Source organism: Bolinopsis microptera, chromosome 12 (assembly GCF_026151205.1).
Source record: "Bolinopsis microptera isolate Bmic1 chromosome 12, MBARI_Bmic_1.0, whole genome shotgun sequence".
Lineage (NCBI taxonomy): Eukaryota > Metazoa > Ctenophora > Tentaculata > Lobata > Bolinopsidae > Bolinopsis > Bolinopsis microptera.
Window position 1 is genome coordinate 4,251,940 of NC_087083.1, and position 17,199 is coordinate 4,269,138.

General features: G+C 41.6%; 1 long non-coding RNA gene and 1 pseudogene across 1 annotated transcript; one reads left to right on the plus strand and one right to left on the minus strand.

Annotated features, from left to right (window-relative positions):
• The first annotated feature begins 6,434 nt into the window (after positions 1 to 6,434).
• LOC134824558 (uncharacterized) lies at positions 6,435 to 10,806 on the plus strand. The gene is made up of 3 exons (XR_010161427.1): positions 6,435 to 6,567; positions 9,591 to 9,666; positions 9,838 to 10,806. It is a non-coding gene; the product is annotated as an uncharacterized LOC134824558 (long non-coding RNA).
• On the minus strand, positions 7,229 to 8,879 carry LOC134824266 (cilia- and flagella-associated protein 251-like; annotated as a pseudogene).
• Positions 10,807 to 17,199: the final 6,393 nt, after the last annotated feature.

Consider the following 17,199-nt stretch of genomic DNA (forward strand, 5'->3'; position numbering starts at 1 on the left):
AACTAACTTATTGCCCTGAGGATCAATTGGTACAATGTGTATTGAGGTAAATTGGTCGGGGTATGTTTTATTATATAATATCAGTATTTACACTGAAACATTCAATAGCTTTCCTTAGCTGTTGGAACAGTGAAAGACCAAAATATTAGATGTTAACCCTGAGCAAATTGTAGCTTGTAGTTGTACATTTAATATAATCAATAATACTACATACTACCTTGTCGGACTTTATTTAAACGGACTTTAGTTCATAGTTGGATGCTAGAAGCCCAAGTTTACAATTTACCGCAGAAATTTATCTCGTACCGTTTTAAAACCAGATCTCGGAGAAAGGTTCACCTTAGAGTATTTTAAACCTAATTCTCGGGCAGACGTTTTACAATCTCCGAACAGTGTGACTATAATTATTTTATGTACAATCTCCGAACAGTGTGACTGTATTATCATGTACAATATCCGAACAGTGCGTTACACCCTGGCCCCGGTGTTACACTAAGCTAACAGTCACACCCTGGCCCCTGTGTTACACTAAGCTAACAGTCACAACCCTGCCCCTGTTACACTAAGCTAACAGTTACACCCCTGCCCCTGTGTTAAAATAAGCTAACAGTTACAACCCGGCCCCTGTGTTACACTAAACTAACAGTTACACCCTGGCCCCTGTGTTACATTTAGCTAACAGTTACACCCTGGCCCCTGTGTTACACTAAGCTAACAGTTACACCCTGGCCCCTGTGTTACACTAAGCTAACAGTTACACCCTGGCCCCTGTGTTACAATAAGCTAACAGTTACACCCTGGCCCTGTGTTACACTAAGCTAACAGTTACACCCTGGCCCCTGTGTTACAATAAGCTAACAGTTACACCCTGGCCCCTGTGTTACACTAAGCTAACAGTTACACCCTGGCCCCTGTGTTACACTAAGCTAACAGTTACACCCTGGCCCCTGTGTTACACTAAGCTAACAGTTACACCCTGGCCCCTGTGTTACATTTAGCTAACAGTTACACCCTGGCCCCTGTGTTACATTTAGCTAACAGTTACACCCTGGCCCCTGTGTTACAAAAAGCTAACAGTCACACCCCTGCCCCTGTGTTACACTTAGCTAACAGTTACACCCTGGCCCCTGTGTTACACTAAGATAACAGTTACACCCTGGCCCCTGTGTTATACTAAGCTCACAGTTACACCCTGCCCCTGTGTTACAATAAGCTAACAGTTACACCCTTGCCCCTCGGGTACACTAAGCTAACAGTCACAACCCAGCCCCTGTGTTACAATAAGCTAACAGTTACATCCTGGCCACTGTGTTGCACTAAGCTAACAGTTACACCCTGGCCCCTGTGTTACACTAAGCTAACAGTTACACCCTGCTCCTGTGTTACACTAAGCTAACAGTCACAACCCGGCCCCTGTGTTACACTAAGCTAACAGTCACAACCCTGCCCCTGTGTTACACTAAGCTAACAGTTACACCCTGCCCCTCGGTTACACTAAGCTAACAGTCACAACCAGTGAGTAACTGTTATCTTAGTGTAACACAGGAGCCAGGGTGTAACTGTTAGCGTAGTGTAACACAGGGGCCGGGTTGTGACTGTTAGCTTAGTGTAACACAGGGGCCGGGTTGTGACTGTTAGCTTAGTGTAACACAGGGGCAGGGTGTAACTGTTAGCTTAGTGTAACACAGGGGCCAGGGTGTAACTGTTAGCTTAGTGCAACACAGTGGTCAGGATGTAACTGTTAGCTTAGTGTAACACAGGGGCCGGGTTGTGACTGTTAGCTTAGTGTAACTGAGGGGCAGGGTGTAACTGTTAGCTTAGTGTAACACAGGGGCCAGGGTGTAACTGTTAGCTTAGTGTAACACAGGGGCCGGGTTGTAACTGTTAGCTTATTGTAACACAGGGGCCAGGGTGTAACTGTTAGCTTATTATAACACAGGGGCCAGTGTGACTGTTAGCTTAGTGTAACACAGGGGCAGGGTATAACTGTTAGCTTAGTGTAACACAGGGGCCAGGGTGTAACTGTTAGCTTAGTGTAACACAGGGGCCAGGGTGTAACTGTTAGCTTAGTGTAACACAGGGGCAGGGGTGTGACTGTTAGCTTAGTGTAACACAGGGCCAGGGTGTAACTGTTAGCTTAGTGTAACACAGGGGCCAGGGTGTAACTGTTAGCTTAGTGTAACACAGGGGCCAGGGTGTAACTGTTAGCTTAGTGTAACACAGGGGCCAGGGTGTAACTGTTAGCTTAGTGTAACACAGGGGCCAGGGTGTAACTGTTAGCTTAGTGTAACACAGGGGCCGGGTTGTAACTGTTAGCTTATTGTAACACAGGGGCCAGGGTGTAACTGTTAGCTTATTATAACACAGGGGCCAGGGTGTGAATGTTAGCTTAGTGTAACACAGGGCCAGGGTGTAACTGTTAGCTTAGTGTAACACAGGGGCCAGGGTGTAACTGTTAGCTTAGTGTAACACAGGGGCCAGGGTGTAACTGTTAGCTTAGTGTAACACAGGGGCCAGGGTGTAACTGTTAGCTTAGTGTAACACAGGGGCCAGGGTGTAACTGTTAGCTTAGTGTAACACAGGGGCCGGGTTGTAACTGTTAGCTTATTGTAACACAGGGGCCAGGGTGTAACTGTTAGCTTATTGTAACACAGGGGCAGGGTGTAACTGTTAGCTTAGTGTAACACAGGGGCCGGGTTGTAACTGTTAGCTTATTATAACACAGGGGCCAGGGTGTAACTGTTAGCTTATTATAACACAGGGGCCAGGGTGTAACTGTTAGCTTAGTGTAACACAGGGGCCAGGGTGTAACTGTTAGCTTAGTGTAACACAGGGGCCAGGGTGTAACTGTTAGCTTATTATAACACAGGGGCCAGGGTGTAACTGTTAGCTTAGTGTAACACAGGGCCAGGGTGTAACTGTTAGCTTAGTAACACAGGGGCCAGGGTGTAACTGTTAGCTTAGTGTAACACAGGGGCCAGGGTGTAACTGTTAGCTTAGTGTAACACAGGGGCCAGGGTGTAACTGTTAGCTTAGTGTAACACAGGGGCCGGGTTGTAACTGTTAGCTTCTTGTAACACAGGGGCCAGGGTGTAACTGTTAGCTAAATGTAACATAGGGGCCAGGGTGTAACTGTTAGCTTATTGTAACACAGGGGCAGGGTGTAACTGTTAGTTTAGTGTAACACAGGGGCCGGGTTGTAACTGTTAGCTTATTTTAACACAGGGGCAGGGGTGTAACTGTTAGCTTAGTGTAACAGGGGCAGGGTTGTGACTGTTAGCTTAGTGTAACACAGGGGCCAGGGTGTGACTGTTAGCTTAGTGTAACACAGGGGCCAGGGTGTAACGCACTGTTCGGATATTGTACATGATAATACAGTCACACTGTTCGGAGATTGTACATAAAATAATTATAGTCACACTGTTCGGAGATTGTAAAACGTCTGCCCGAGAATTAGGTTTAAAATACTCTAAGGTGAACCTTTCTCCGAGATCTGGTTTTAAAACGGTACGAGATAAATTTCTGCGGTAAATTGTAAACTTGGGCTTCTAGCATCCAACTATGAACTAAAGTCCGTTTAAATAAAGTCCGACAAGGTAGTATGTAGTATTATTGATTATATTAAATGTACAACTACAAGCTACAATTTGCTCAGGGTTAACATCTAATATTTTGGTCTTTCACTGTTCCAACAGCTAAGGAAAGCTATTGAATGTTTCAGTGTAAATACTGATATTATATAATAAAACATACCCCGACCAATTTACCTCAATACACATTGTACCAATTGATCCTCAGGGCAATAAGTTAGTTAAAGGTGTTATCACGTGATCTCGGTCACATGACTGCTAGTAAGACGCACCTTAGCTGCTTGAAGGGGGCAATTAGAATACTGAACTCACACAGTTGCACATATGCTCAATACTGGATCACCGACCACATTTCTTAATATGGTTAAATTGGTCATAGATATTATTGTTTATTATTGTTATTTCCAGAACAATGACAGGTCCATTTTCGATAAAACTTTCGCCATCTGAACTGTCATAATGTAAGTTTTACAACGGTACCAATTCCATAAATACGATTAAAAAACCATCCACCCTATTAAATATCTGAGTCTCATGTTTTTGTTTGCCATGCGGCACCATGCCTTTGTTTTCGAAACCTAACATTTGCATTTATAAAGCTTCAAATATAATTATTTTGGTTTATTTTCCAACTATTACATAATTGCTCAATTAGCTGATGAGATTCTAAAAATTGTATAGTTCAACTGAGCTTAAAGTAATAGTTTAAATCAGTGTGACATTCGATATTGCGTTCAAATATTTCAGTAAGTAATTTTATTTCTAATACCTTTGACGACTCTTTTAATCCAGTTTTATTACGTTGACCTCGTTATACTTGACAAGAGTTGCACTAACAAAGTATTTGTTGTTGAATGAAGATATATAATATACAGGACCGAAGGTGTTTTGATAATTTTAATAACTGAAAATATAGTTCAATTATTTTCCAATATCGGACCATATTCAATAAGTATTTATTTCAACTTTCGTGTTGACTGTCAGAACATATAATATAGTATACTAAATACTAATTTTGTACCTCTTTCTACAACTACAAGTACACGAAAAGCTCAAACTAGTTACCTAATTTAGTATCTTTCCTTATGCGTGTGTCAATATCCATTTAATAAGCATTTAATTTTAAGTGCTAGCTTTATACTTTGGATACTTTGGAGAGATTCGTAGATTCCTCTACTGGGTCATCGAATAGTTCGACCACCCTTGCAGCATCGCTGCTGCCTTATTCATACTCCAGTCCAGCAAAGAATTTCCGTTAGGGCAGCGTAAATTGTAAATGCTGACAGATGGGTTATCTGAAAACGGTTTAAGAAATGCTGATAGCTTTGCTTTGAACAGCAGTGGCGGGTCTTCAATGAGGTAAAGATCTGATGTGTTCCACAAACCTGGCCCCATTACTGCAAGTGAACCATCATACAATGACTGTTGCCTTTGAGTACTGCGCTTGCTGAGACTTGGAATGGTGGCCTTGATTCCTTGTCTTGATGGAGTAGAAAAGTGGACCCCAGGTCATTTGGGCAGCGTTGGTGCAAGATTTTCCACATGTGGATGATAATATAACGCTCTCTCCTCCTTTGCATTGACATTAAATTTAGTGCTTTGAGCCGCTGCTAATATTCAAGATGTTGAACACCCCAAATCCTTGAGTTGAAAGTACGCTGTACTCCTTCAATCTGTTAGATGTCTGCGATTTTACTGGTATTCCACAGAGGGCAGCAGTACTCGAAATGACTTCGGACAAGTGACTTGTCAAGTGTCAACATTGTGATTCTATTTCTGCATTTGAACGCACTGAGCACCCAGGCTGCAACTTTTCTAGCTCGGGATGCCATAGAACTGACATGATGTGACCACGACACTATAACTCCAAAATCCTTAACTTAGTCTGTACTCTGTAGGATAGAGCACATTACCACCTGACACCTTGTATGTTTGTGTTTGAAATACAAAAGGTAGCAGATACAGACTCTCAGGATTCCCCGGAGAACTAGGAGCTCAAACCTATCCTCGTTTATTATAGGGGTCGTTCACATATTACGTAATCATTTTTTGGAACATTTTTACCCCCCCCCCCCCCCCCCGTAATCAGTTTTACACATAGCTATTGTGTCAAAATGTTAATTACACTAGCGTAATCATTCGGAAACCCCCCTCCTCTCCTCTCAGCTGATTGCGTAATATGTGAACGACCCCTTATTACGTTTGGCACAAGCAATGACAGGGTCGATAGAACGATAACTTATATATTGCTTCACCGAAGAACTTTATTCCGGTCCATTATCTCAGCTTCTGAATGGTTTTATACGCAACAAAAAAAACCCACATTAATAGTTTTATAAACTATTCGATCATTCCGATAAATTTAAGAGTTCAAATTCGAATGCCTTATAATTCGGCTGATTAAGTAAGATAATTTGGTTATAAGGCTAAACCTCCTAATTAGATTTGCTGGCCCAAGATAATTTGGTGACATGCATCAAGTAGATCACACCCTAATGTTTATTTAGATTTCTAGGATGCGTGTTATAGACTGTAAGTGTAGCGGTCCATCAAAAAATGTGGATGTGTAATCGAATTTACTTGGGCTGAGTTTTAACAATCTACCTTTATACGAATTTGGAGTCTGGAATCTGGATGTATGAATCATGTTATTTCAAGAAGTGACGGTGCAGTCATTTTGGTTTGGATTATTCATTGGTTTAATCTAGCTTCTATATTTTCCACGATTTTGTAAATAAAAGGTGTTTTTAAAAGCGCCAACTCCCCGATCAATTATAAGATGAATTCTTTGCACGAAGACACATTACAAAATTCTTCTCACAAATAATTTTTTCCTGTAGCCGTAAGACTGAGTTCAGGATGACTGTTGGAATGTAGCTACATCTCTTCTCACCCGACTTCTGCCAGAGGTTCCGTCTTAAAGATTCGTAAGCAGATACTTAGTACGAACTCAAATGTTAACCTACCGTTTCACAAGGTAGAATTTTGCTAAATTTTAGGACGTCCTTTACTATTTCTACCCTCTTAATACCAATAACAAAAAAATGCGCTCGCTGGTGTTATAATACGCTGCGGTCATATACTCATTTTTGAGTATTCGTATTGATTAACTTGGGAGGGGGGGGGGCTCATGTTTTGTGTCCAGTTTTGTCCGTTTGGTACTCTATATTTTTTCCTTAACGGACAAAAAGTAGGGCGGACAAAAACGGACATAAACGGACATAAACGGACAAAAAACGTTATGAAAATAAAATGTAGATGCTTCCTCCTCCTCCTACTACTCCTCCTCCTCAGTCCTCCTCCTCCTCAGTCCTCCTCCTCCTCAGTCCTCTTCCTCCTCCTCCTCCTCCTCAGTCTTCCTCCTCCTCAGTCCTCCTCAGTCCTCCTCAGTCCTTCTCCTCCTCCTCCTGCTCCTCAGTCCTCCTCCTCCTCCTCCTCCTCCTCAGTCCTCCTCAGTCCTCCTCCTCCTCCTCCTTCTCCTCCTCATCCTCCTCCTCCTCCTCCTCAGTCCTCCTCCTCCTCAGAAAATAAAATTCAGATGCTTCCCCCTCCTCAGTCCTCCACCTTCTCAGTCCTCCTCCTCCTCCTACTCAGTTCTCCTCCTCCTCAGTCCTCCTCAGTCCTCCTCAGTCCTCCTCCTCCTCCTCCTCTTCCTCCTCCTCCTCCCCCTCCTCCTCCTCCTCCTCCCCCTCCTCCTCCTCCTCCTCCTCCTCCTCCTCCTCCTCCTCCTCCTCCTCCTCCTCTCTTCCTCCTCCTCCTCCTCCTCCTCCTCCTCCTCCTCCTCCTCCTCCTCCTCCTCCTCCTCATCCTCTTCCTCTCTTCCTCCTCCTCCTCATCAGTCCTCCTCCTCATCCTCCTTCTCCTCAGTCCTCCTCTTGCTCCTCCTCCTCCTCAGTCCTTCCCCTCCTCTTTCTTCTCCTCCTCCTCCTCCTCCTCCTCCTCCTCCTCCTCCTCCTCCTCCTCCTCAGTCCTCCTCCTCCTCCTCCTCCTCCTCCTCCTCCTCCTCTTCCTCTCTTCCTCCTCCTCCTCATCAGTCCTCCTCCTCATTTTCCTCCTCCTCCTCCTCCTCAGTCTTCCTCCTCCTCAATCCTCCTCCTCCTCAGTCCTCCTCAGTTTTCCTCCTCCTCAGTCCTCCTCCTCCTCAGTCCTCCTCCTCAGTCTTCCTCCTTGTCAGTCCTCCTCTTCCTCAGTCCTCCTCCTCTTCAGTCCTCCTCTTCAGTCCTCCTCCTCCTCAGTCATCCTTTTCCTCCTCAGTCCTTGTCAGTCCTCCTCCTCCTCCTCCTCTTCCTCTTCCTCCTCCTCCTCCTCCTCCTCATCCTCCTCCTCCTCCTCCTCCTCATCCTCCTCCTCCTCCTCCTCCTCCTCTTCTCCTTCTCCTCCTCCTCCTCCTCCTCCTCCTCATCCTCTTCCTCTCTTCCTCCTCCTCCTCATCAGTCAGCTCCTCCTCATCCTCCTCCTCATCAGTCCTCCTCTTGCTCCTCCTCCTCCTCCTCAGTCCTCCTCCTCCTCTTTCTTCTCCTCCTCCTCAGTCCTCCTCCTCTTCCTCCTCCTCCTCAGTCCTCCTCTTGCTCCTCCTCCTCCTCCTCAGTCCTCCCCCTCCTCTTTCTTCTCCTCCTCCTCAGTCCTCCTCCTCTTCCTCCTCCTCTTCTTCCTCAGTCCTTCTCCTCCTCAGTCCTCATATGTACGATACCTTCTCAGTTCTTCTATTACATTTAAATTTGTTTGACATCGTAGACATTTAAAAGACTCGACCTTATCATCCTCCTCAGTCCTCCTCAGTCCTCCTCCTCCTCCTCCTCCTCCTCCTCCTCCACCTCCTCCTCCTCAGTCCTCCTCCTTCTCAGTCCTCCTCCTCCTCAGTCTTCCTCCTCCTCAGTCCTCCTCAGTCCTCCTCCTCCTCAGTCCTCCTCCTTTCCCTCAGTCTTCCCCCTATTATGAAAATAAAATTTAGATGCTTCCTCCTCCTCAGTGCTCATCCTTCTCAGTCCTCCTCCTCCTCCTCCTCAGTTCTCCTCCTCCTCAGTCCTCCTCAGTCTTCCTCCTCCTCAGTCTTCCTCCTCCTCAGTCTCCCTCCTTCTCAGTCCTCCTCAGTCCTCCTCCTCTTCCTCCTTCCTCCTCCTCCTCCTCCTCCTCCTCCTCCTCCTCCTCCTCCTCCTCCTCCTCCTCCTCCTCCTCCTCCTCCTCCTCCTCCTCCTCCTCCTCCTCCTCCTCCTCCTCCTCCTCCTCCTCCTCCTCCTCCTCCTCCTCCTCCTCCTCCTCCTCCTCCTCCTCCTCCTCCTCCTCCTCCTCCTCCTCCTCCTCCTCTCTTCCTCCTCCTCCTCCTCTCTTCCTCCTCCTCCTCCTCTCTTCCTCCTCCTCCTCCTCTCTTCCTCCTCCTCCTCATCAGTCCTCCTCCTCATGCTCCTCCTCCTCAGTCCTTCTCAGTCCTCCTCTTGCTCCTCAGTCCTGACCTCCTCAGTCCTCCTCCTCTTCCTCAGTCCTCCTCAGTCCTCCTCCTCCTCCTTCTCCTCATCCTCATCAGTCTTCATCCTCCTCAGTCCTCCTCAGTCCTCCTCCTCCTCCTCCTCCTCCTCAGTCCTCCTCCTCCTCCTCCTCCTCCTCCTCCTCAGTCCTCCTCCTCCTCAAGAACGATATTTTTCATAAATAAAGTGATTTTCATCCCTTTTTATGTTGTGTAGACTATTCTTTGTACCTAATTGAGGATTGAAAGTTTGAGAAAGGACCGTGGTCATTAACCGTGCTACCCATTTCTGCAGATAGCCTGTTACAAATTGTGGAGACAATTTAAATCAAAAGTTTTGTCCGTTTTTGTCCGTTTGGTACCCTTATATTTTCTGAAACGGACAAAATCGAACGTACAAAAACGGACAAAAACAAAATGAGCCCCCCCCCCCCCTTAACTTAAAAATTATTTTGTAGTTCACATTTTTAAGTTAACCGAATCTGCCTTGAATTGTTGGTGTCATAGCATTTTGCAACTACAATAATTTGCTTTTTCAGACCGGACGTAAAGAGACCTCAAGCATTTCGTCTCTCGCGACGAAAACACTTGATGAGCATATCACTAACAGATATTGTAAGTGATCAATGATTCCCATCGAAATCTGATGTGGCTTTGTTTATAAATAATTCAAAGCATAGGTCATATTGAATAATCCTGCAGACTTTATATTTTTACATCGATATTAGGTCTTAAAATCTAATATTAAGATTAAATTATAATGTAATTATTCTTAATCTTGCTCAGGAGATACCAAAGAACCCCGACTCCTAAACCCAAAGATTTTATCGAGAAAACCATTTGTTGACCTAGCTTCTACGTATCTTCATTTCCGGCCAGCAGCTCTTGTCCTAGATGCACCTATCTTGATATACAACGGCAACTTGATAGACTTTTCAATCTTTATCAAAGCCAAAGCACGATGTTCTACAGCTCCATGTCCATTGACCAGACGGCAAACCTATATGTGACTAATTTCGGACAGCAGATAAAATCTCGCCGACACCTTTATCAATACCAGTACCACCTCCCTGTCCCTAAGAACATGAGTATGTAAGATTGGAAACATACGAAAGAACCTATTTAAACTTATGCTTCTTTTGAAAATGTATGAAGTGTATACAGAAAACGAGAATAACAAATCTTGACATCAAACAAGCAGCTTTCTTTTCCAGTCCATCAGCACAATAAACGATGCAGTTCACCTTGTTAAACAGAACTTGAAGAGATCGCGGTAAATAAAAGCCCTCTAGTATCACAGACCTACAAGGGTTGCAGTAGGAAAAACAGATAAAAAGATCACGAGCATGAAGGAGGCCACCCTACTAGTCCAAGTCTCCAACCAAGATCAGGGCACTATTTGGACATAGCTCGTTACAAGACTAGAATTGACTACGAGAAGAGTGCCACATGCCCTGCAATCTGCATGTGATGAAGCCTCGAAGAAATCGTAAGGCAATGGTTGTCGTACACAGCTACCATCCGTGCCGGATACGAAGCATACTCTTTGGTAGAGCAGATGTAGTCCAAGACACGATGTCATCTAATCCAGAGAAGGTCCTAGCGTACGCAAACTGCGACTCTAACCTCTGACTCGCCACATCACAACAGCCCAGAGCACTTTGCAGTAGATGGCAGTCATCATTGGCAGCTAAATATAATATCCGATAGGAATCTGGATATTTGCAACTGAAATATTATGCATCTTGCTGATATAATGACATTTATGGAATGACCCAGAAAAAAAGATCTCATAGCTTTGGGATCCCAAAAACTGTTGATGTGAGCGCTCTAAATTATGATTGGAAACTTCATCTTCTACGAAAGTTCATCTTCTACGAACGTTCATCTTCTATGAAAGTTCATCTTCTACGAACTAGTTCGTCTTCTACGAAAGTTCATCTTCTACGAAAGTTCATCTTCTACGGAAGTTCATCTTCTACGGAAGTTCATCTTCTACGAACTACTACAACTCTACAGTCTACAAGTACAACTATACATCCCTGCATCTCTACAACTCGGCAATTCTTCTGTCTAAAACTTTAAGTAGTAGAAGCTTTGGTATCGAAGGCAATAATCTGATGATTTTCTAGAGCATTTATTCCGCGTATCAATAATTACCATCACGTGAAGACAGGGGCTCATGTGGTTCATTACATTGATCATATTAGCAAGGATGTGATATACAATGCGCTAATCATACTGTATATCGGATTACACTGTATCTCGATTGCGGATATAAAGGTGTCAAATTGTCAATATACAGTTAATGTCGATATACAGCTTGATTACCTGTTTGCGACCGTAGCAATATTACACATTGCACATGTTTAATTTGAAAGAAACTAGCTTGTCGACAAAAATCGTCTCTTCGCACAACAAGCAAACTTTGGTTAACCTTGGCATCCTCAGCAATCAGTCAAATGGATTGATTCAAATCATTTAAATTGGCATATGATCGGACAAACTTATTCAAACTTTGTTACAAATTAATGACGCTACCTTAAAAATTGTACACAGCTGCAGAGTTGGACTTTCCGGTCCATTTGTTATTATGTTCCGCAGAACAATATTTGATGAAAGTTTATTATCTCAAGATCTGATTGATAGATTTTCTTTGAACTTTCCAGATAGTTACATATAAATATAACTTGCACAGATTATCCGTCTTATAGCCATATATGGCTATAAGACGGATAATCATTGCAAGTTTGGACGAACTTCTATGTGCCAAATTTAAGATATCACTTCAAACACAAGAAAATATCTCCAAACTGTCGCTTCGTAGAAATTCGCCCAAACTCGCACAGATTATTTGTCTTATATATAACGATCTGGAAAGTTTAAAGAAAATCTATCAGTCAGATCTTGAGATACATGCCAAATATTGTACCGATTTGGAGATATTTTCTTGTGTTTGAAGTGATATCTCCAATTAGAAACTCGCCCAAACTTGCACAGATTATTTGTCTTATAACCATATAATTATTTGGAAAGTTTAAAAAAAATATATCTGTCAGATCTTCAGATATATGCCTCGGTACCACTGCAAACCACCCATTTGGAGATATTTTCTTGTGTTTAAGAAGATATCTCAAATTTGGCACATTGAAATTCGCCCAAACTTTCATAAATAATTTTAATTGTAATTATTTAACTATCTGAAAAGTTTAAAAAGATTTTGTTGGTCAGTTCTCAAGAAAACAGAAAATCAAGAATATATTTTAAATTATTTACTAAGACACTTGATTTTCGAACTTTTTATTTGATACAGATTTGTCGAAAGTCCTTCTGACAATGCAGTAAAAACTTTACATTCACCGCCGGTGATATTAATATTGCACATATTTCACGTTACATGAAGAACATATTCGTTCATTTAGATGCATCTTTGATGATTATTAAAAACTTTACATATACCGCCGGCGCGAAACGTTAGCGTCAAGGTAACTCCACAATTTTGTCGCGCAATAAGTCACGTGACTAGCGCGGCGTCAGTCATGACTGACGCCGCGCTAATGACGACGTATATTGTGTAGCCTCTCTCGCCGGCCGGCCGGCGTGCACGCTTCGCGTGCACGAGAGGTATACAACGTGTAGCAACGCGCGGCAAGTCATACAACGTATGACAATGCATCAACGTATGACAATGCATCATTGGCTTAATTTCAATATTTGATTGAAGAAATATATTTCATAAATCATCTTCTTTAATCGAAAACTTCTCGTTTAATCGAAAACTTCTCGTTTCACCGAACTTTTTATTTGAAAAATAATAAAACAAGATTTGTTGCTTGACCATTGTTAATGGTTTGGCCCGGCGCGCGCGACATCGTAGCACTTGCCATCGGGCCATAATATTTCGAGAAGAAAGCGGCGCGCGCTACTTCGAAGAAATTTAAACGAGTAACATCCGTCAATTGGTTGAGAGCTCCAGAAAAAACTCCACACGTTGTTAAATTCAATTCTTAAATAAAGTATTCTTTACTTAATCATTGCAGGCAGGATTTTGCTAAGAAGCTGGTTCCTGTCTTTAAGACTTTCCATATAGCAGTGTAGGGGGAGGGAGGACACCTGCAACCCATGTTATAGCTGAGACACCTCACAGCAAGTAGACCAAAGTGGTTTTTGCTTGTGAAAGGTTCATCAACGGGTTTGGAATCCCCCTGGGATCATTTCGTCCATAAAATTGTATACAATATAAAATAGTACAGTAAAATATCTACAAAATTTACACACCTTACTCAGGATTATTATGACCGGGATAAAGTGGTGGGTTTAGGGTAATTTCGCCATATTTTTCCCGAACCACATTTTCACCGGTCGTTAATTAACCCGCCTACTCAGCTTTTAGGGTTCCCAAGGGGTATGGGTGCTCATATTTTAATCGTTGTCTTATATTCACTAAAGAAGACTATTGGGACACTTGTTGTAGGTTTTTCGACTTCATTTGGGTAAAATTGCAAAAAATTCACCTTTTTGCCCAATTCTTGTCATATATCCTTATTGTCAAATTTGATTTAAATAGGCCAATTTTTAATTTCTTAGGTATTGACTATCTCTACATAATGAAATAGGACTCAAAGTAAAAGTAACAGTTAAATTAAAACTTGAATTAATTAAAACTGATGAAAGGGATGATCCAGATGAAGATAACGAAGATGATTACAACTTATTGGAAGACTAAACAGCTCTCCCTTTATCTTAATATCGATCTGGTTGTTACGCTTCAAATGTTAAAAATTATTTTCCATCTAGTTTGATTAACCACGAGTCATTATTTCTGTCTACTTTCAACAATTATTGATAATTCGACTTGTTTCACAAGTTTTAGCAATGCGAACATTTCTAAACTTGCATATCTCTAATAAGGAAATTTACATCTGAGACAAAATTTTTGAATCTAAAATTGAAAGGTTGGACACCGGTAAAATGGCGACCGGGAAAATGTGGTGGGTTTTGAGCAATTTCGCCATATTTTTCCCGAACCATATTTTAACCGGTCGTTAATAAACCCGTCGTAATAATCCCGAGTAAGGTAAGCAAATCTAGGATAACTCAAAGATCATCTTCTGAGCGATGAGCTTGAAAGAACTGTCTTGCAGTTCAAGATGCTGGACCGTTGACCTTCCTCTGATTCCCCTCAGTGCAATGAGTGTACTTCTTTACAGATCAAATCTGAATCGTGTTCAGATTTGCCCCCAACAGGACATATCTTTTGCCTGCAATAAGGGGTTACCTAGCTTAGCTTGCTAGTATATTGCTCGCTCCTCTCACGTATGTCGTATGTACAAGAAGCTTGTGCATTGGGACTGGGGCCATAGTCACTCCAGTAATGTAACTGTGTAGTTCATTGTTATTTTTAATCCCCTTTCAGTCAATTGATTAACACCCCCCGCGCGTGAGGGCACGTTTTTACTAGTAATTTGCGACATTACTTTATGGATATCGAATCTCGCAACTTCAACGAAGTGCCGGGGACAAGTTTTCAATAATTCATAAACTTTTCAGTTCCTATCGTTTTAAGCATCGTTAGGGCTTTTCCAGAAACTAACTCTCATCATCGTAGGATAATCATGTGTCGCACAGCACTTGTTTCAGTAGAGAGTGTACTCGCCTTTACGAGAGAATGACGTGTACGTTTCGGTCACCTGCGGAAAAAGGAAGTGAGATATCGAAAATCTGAGACAAACCCGATCGATAAAATCCTTTCAGGTAGGTGCTAGTCAAAATTTCATCTCTTTAGACATTAAGGCCAGAGGGGGGGGTAAATGGCACTTTTCTAGTTTTCACATATTTGATAATAGCTGCTGGAGACGAACAAGAAGAAAAAAACCAGATCAAAATCTGACCTTGCGTTCCTGAGATATCGCGCGCTAAATTTTGAGGTTTACCTGTAATTACATGTTGAACTGGATCTTTAAACGGCTGTAACTTTTTTGACCTTTCGATTCCTTAGTTGAGAAAACCGGCCACTCCCTGATCTTGAGGTTTGGTACAGTGGTTCCTTAGACAATTATCCTCATTTATTATGTGAGCGATTTTTGTTATTTGACTCGGTTCTTGAATTATGAGGTTAACCATGTCAAAAATTCGGAAAATTTAGCTTTCGATTCCTTAGTTGAGAAAGGTCAAAAAATGTGTTTTGAGATAGATGCAATTTAGTGTTTTCAAAATTTTGAATATTCACTGGAATGTATCACAGTTCGTTAGTTAGGACTTTTTATAAACTTAATAACGTTTGCTTGATCAGACCTGGCCGTCCCCTAAATGATTTTAGCTACTTTCAGTAGTTAATTTCCTTGTATTGTAAAAAATGAGGTTAACCAAGACTTCCTGTAAACACTAACTGCTTAAAATTTGGTTGTTAACCTCGCTTTAGACCATATATCACTGGGATTGGTTTATCAATATGTTATTATATATGTAGTAAAACATTTGCACAGTATAACGATTAAGTTTTTGAGGTTAAAATATAATTGATTAGTCAGGTATTCAAAAAATGAGAGGTTAACCTCATTTTTTAGCCATTTACGGGTAAAATCTTCTACTAACATATGGTCAGTTCGAATCACCTTTGTCACGTGATTATGGTTGTAGGCATTGTGATACCAATAGATACCTCACTTCGATATTGTGGTACATTACATAAGTAAGAATCGTATGTATATTCCCTACGGTACCAAAATGTGTTGGTTAACCTCATTTTTTTCATTTTCCCAAGATAAAAGAAAGTCAATCAACACGTCATCTATTTAGAAATGTGTATACCGTAAACTTACGATGAAAATAATAACTCTATCATTTGATCTATTCTCGCTATATCTAAAAGACGAGGTTAACCTCATTTAATCACGTTTGGATATTACTTTTTCTGACAATTATGAACCTAAAATTTAGAGTTTACATTTGCTGACCGAAATAACAAAAAATTATGGCGTGTAATAAAATATCAACCTCAATTTTATTAACCTCAATGTTGTATAGTCAATTTTGTGAAAATCGGTTAACCTCAATTATAAAATAAAGTTAATCAGCTACAAATATGTGAATAGCGGCAATGTTTTTGTCATTAAAAATTAAATCGATTTAGAAAATAATATTTTGGTAGAATTTTTTGACCCCTTACCCCCCCCTCTGGCCTTAAGATGGCTTCAAACACCTCACAAAAAGTTTTCAAAAGTAAAATCTACTCGCGACTTGCAAAAAGCACCATAAAACGTGCCCTCATAGATTTTTGAGGGCAAGTTTTTGAGCGCGCCGTGTGACTTTGTCTCAGCAACAGCGAGTATAGTTACAATCTCGCAACTATGAACAGACAAGGAAAATATTGTATTAATATCTGTCAAAGGAATTTAATGTATTTTAACAACTTGTTCTAATAATGCTAATAACTAATCGATGAACCACATAAATGGTCGGCCCGGTGTGAGTGTATAGTATTGATTTTGCTCTGAAATGGGGCGCTGTTATTGGTTAATACAGCGGCCAATCAGGATCGAGCTGGTTTGTGGCTGCAGTCCAAATTTAGGATCATATCTGATTAGGTACTATACCTAATTAGTGATTATTCACTTTAAAGTAGGATTAACTCGGTATTCACAATCCACATTAACAATTGTCTGCAACCAATCAAGGTCAAGCTGACTACTCACTACTTAACGTGAAAATTATATTATATAGTGTTTGTATCATTATAAGACGACTCATGTTTCTGACATGTCACTTGTCTGACATGTCACTTGTCAGAGGTTAAATGAGAAGACAGTTAGACTCTCATTTGATGTACACATTTTTCTGAATTGTACATGTAACAATCTGTATCAGTAATCTGTAATCAGCATATCAATCACATACCGATGTATCAAAGTGCAAACTGAAATCCTACCTGACAACACAAATTATAATAGTACCATTTTAACTCTCATGAAAGTTTACTCTTCTACTGCACTGGTTTTAATGGAACTTAAAGAACTGTCCGGAAGATAAATCAGTCAAAAGCAAAGCCCCTGAATGCACTGTACACAATCTTTGTAATTACCCAATGTATTTTATCGTGTACACTGTACAGACAGTTCCAATTAAATGCAGAAGAGTTGTTTAATGTTC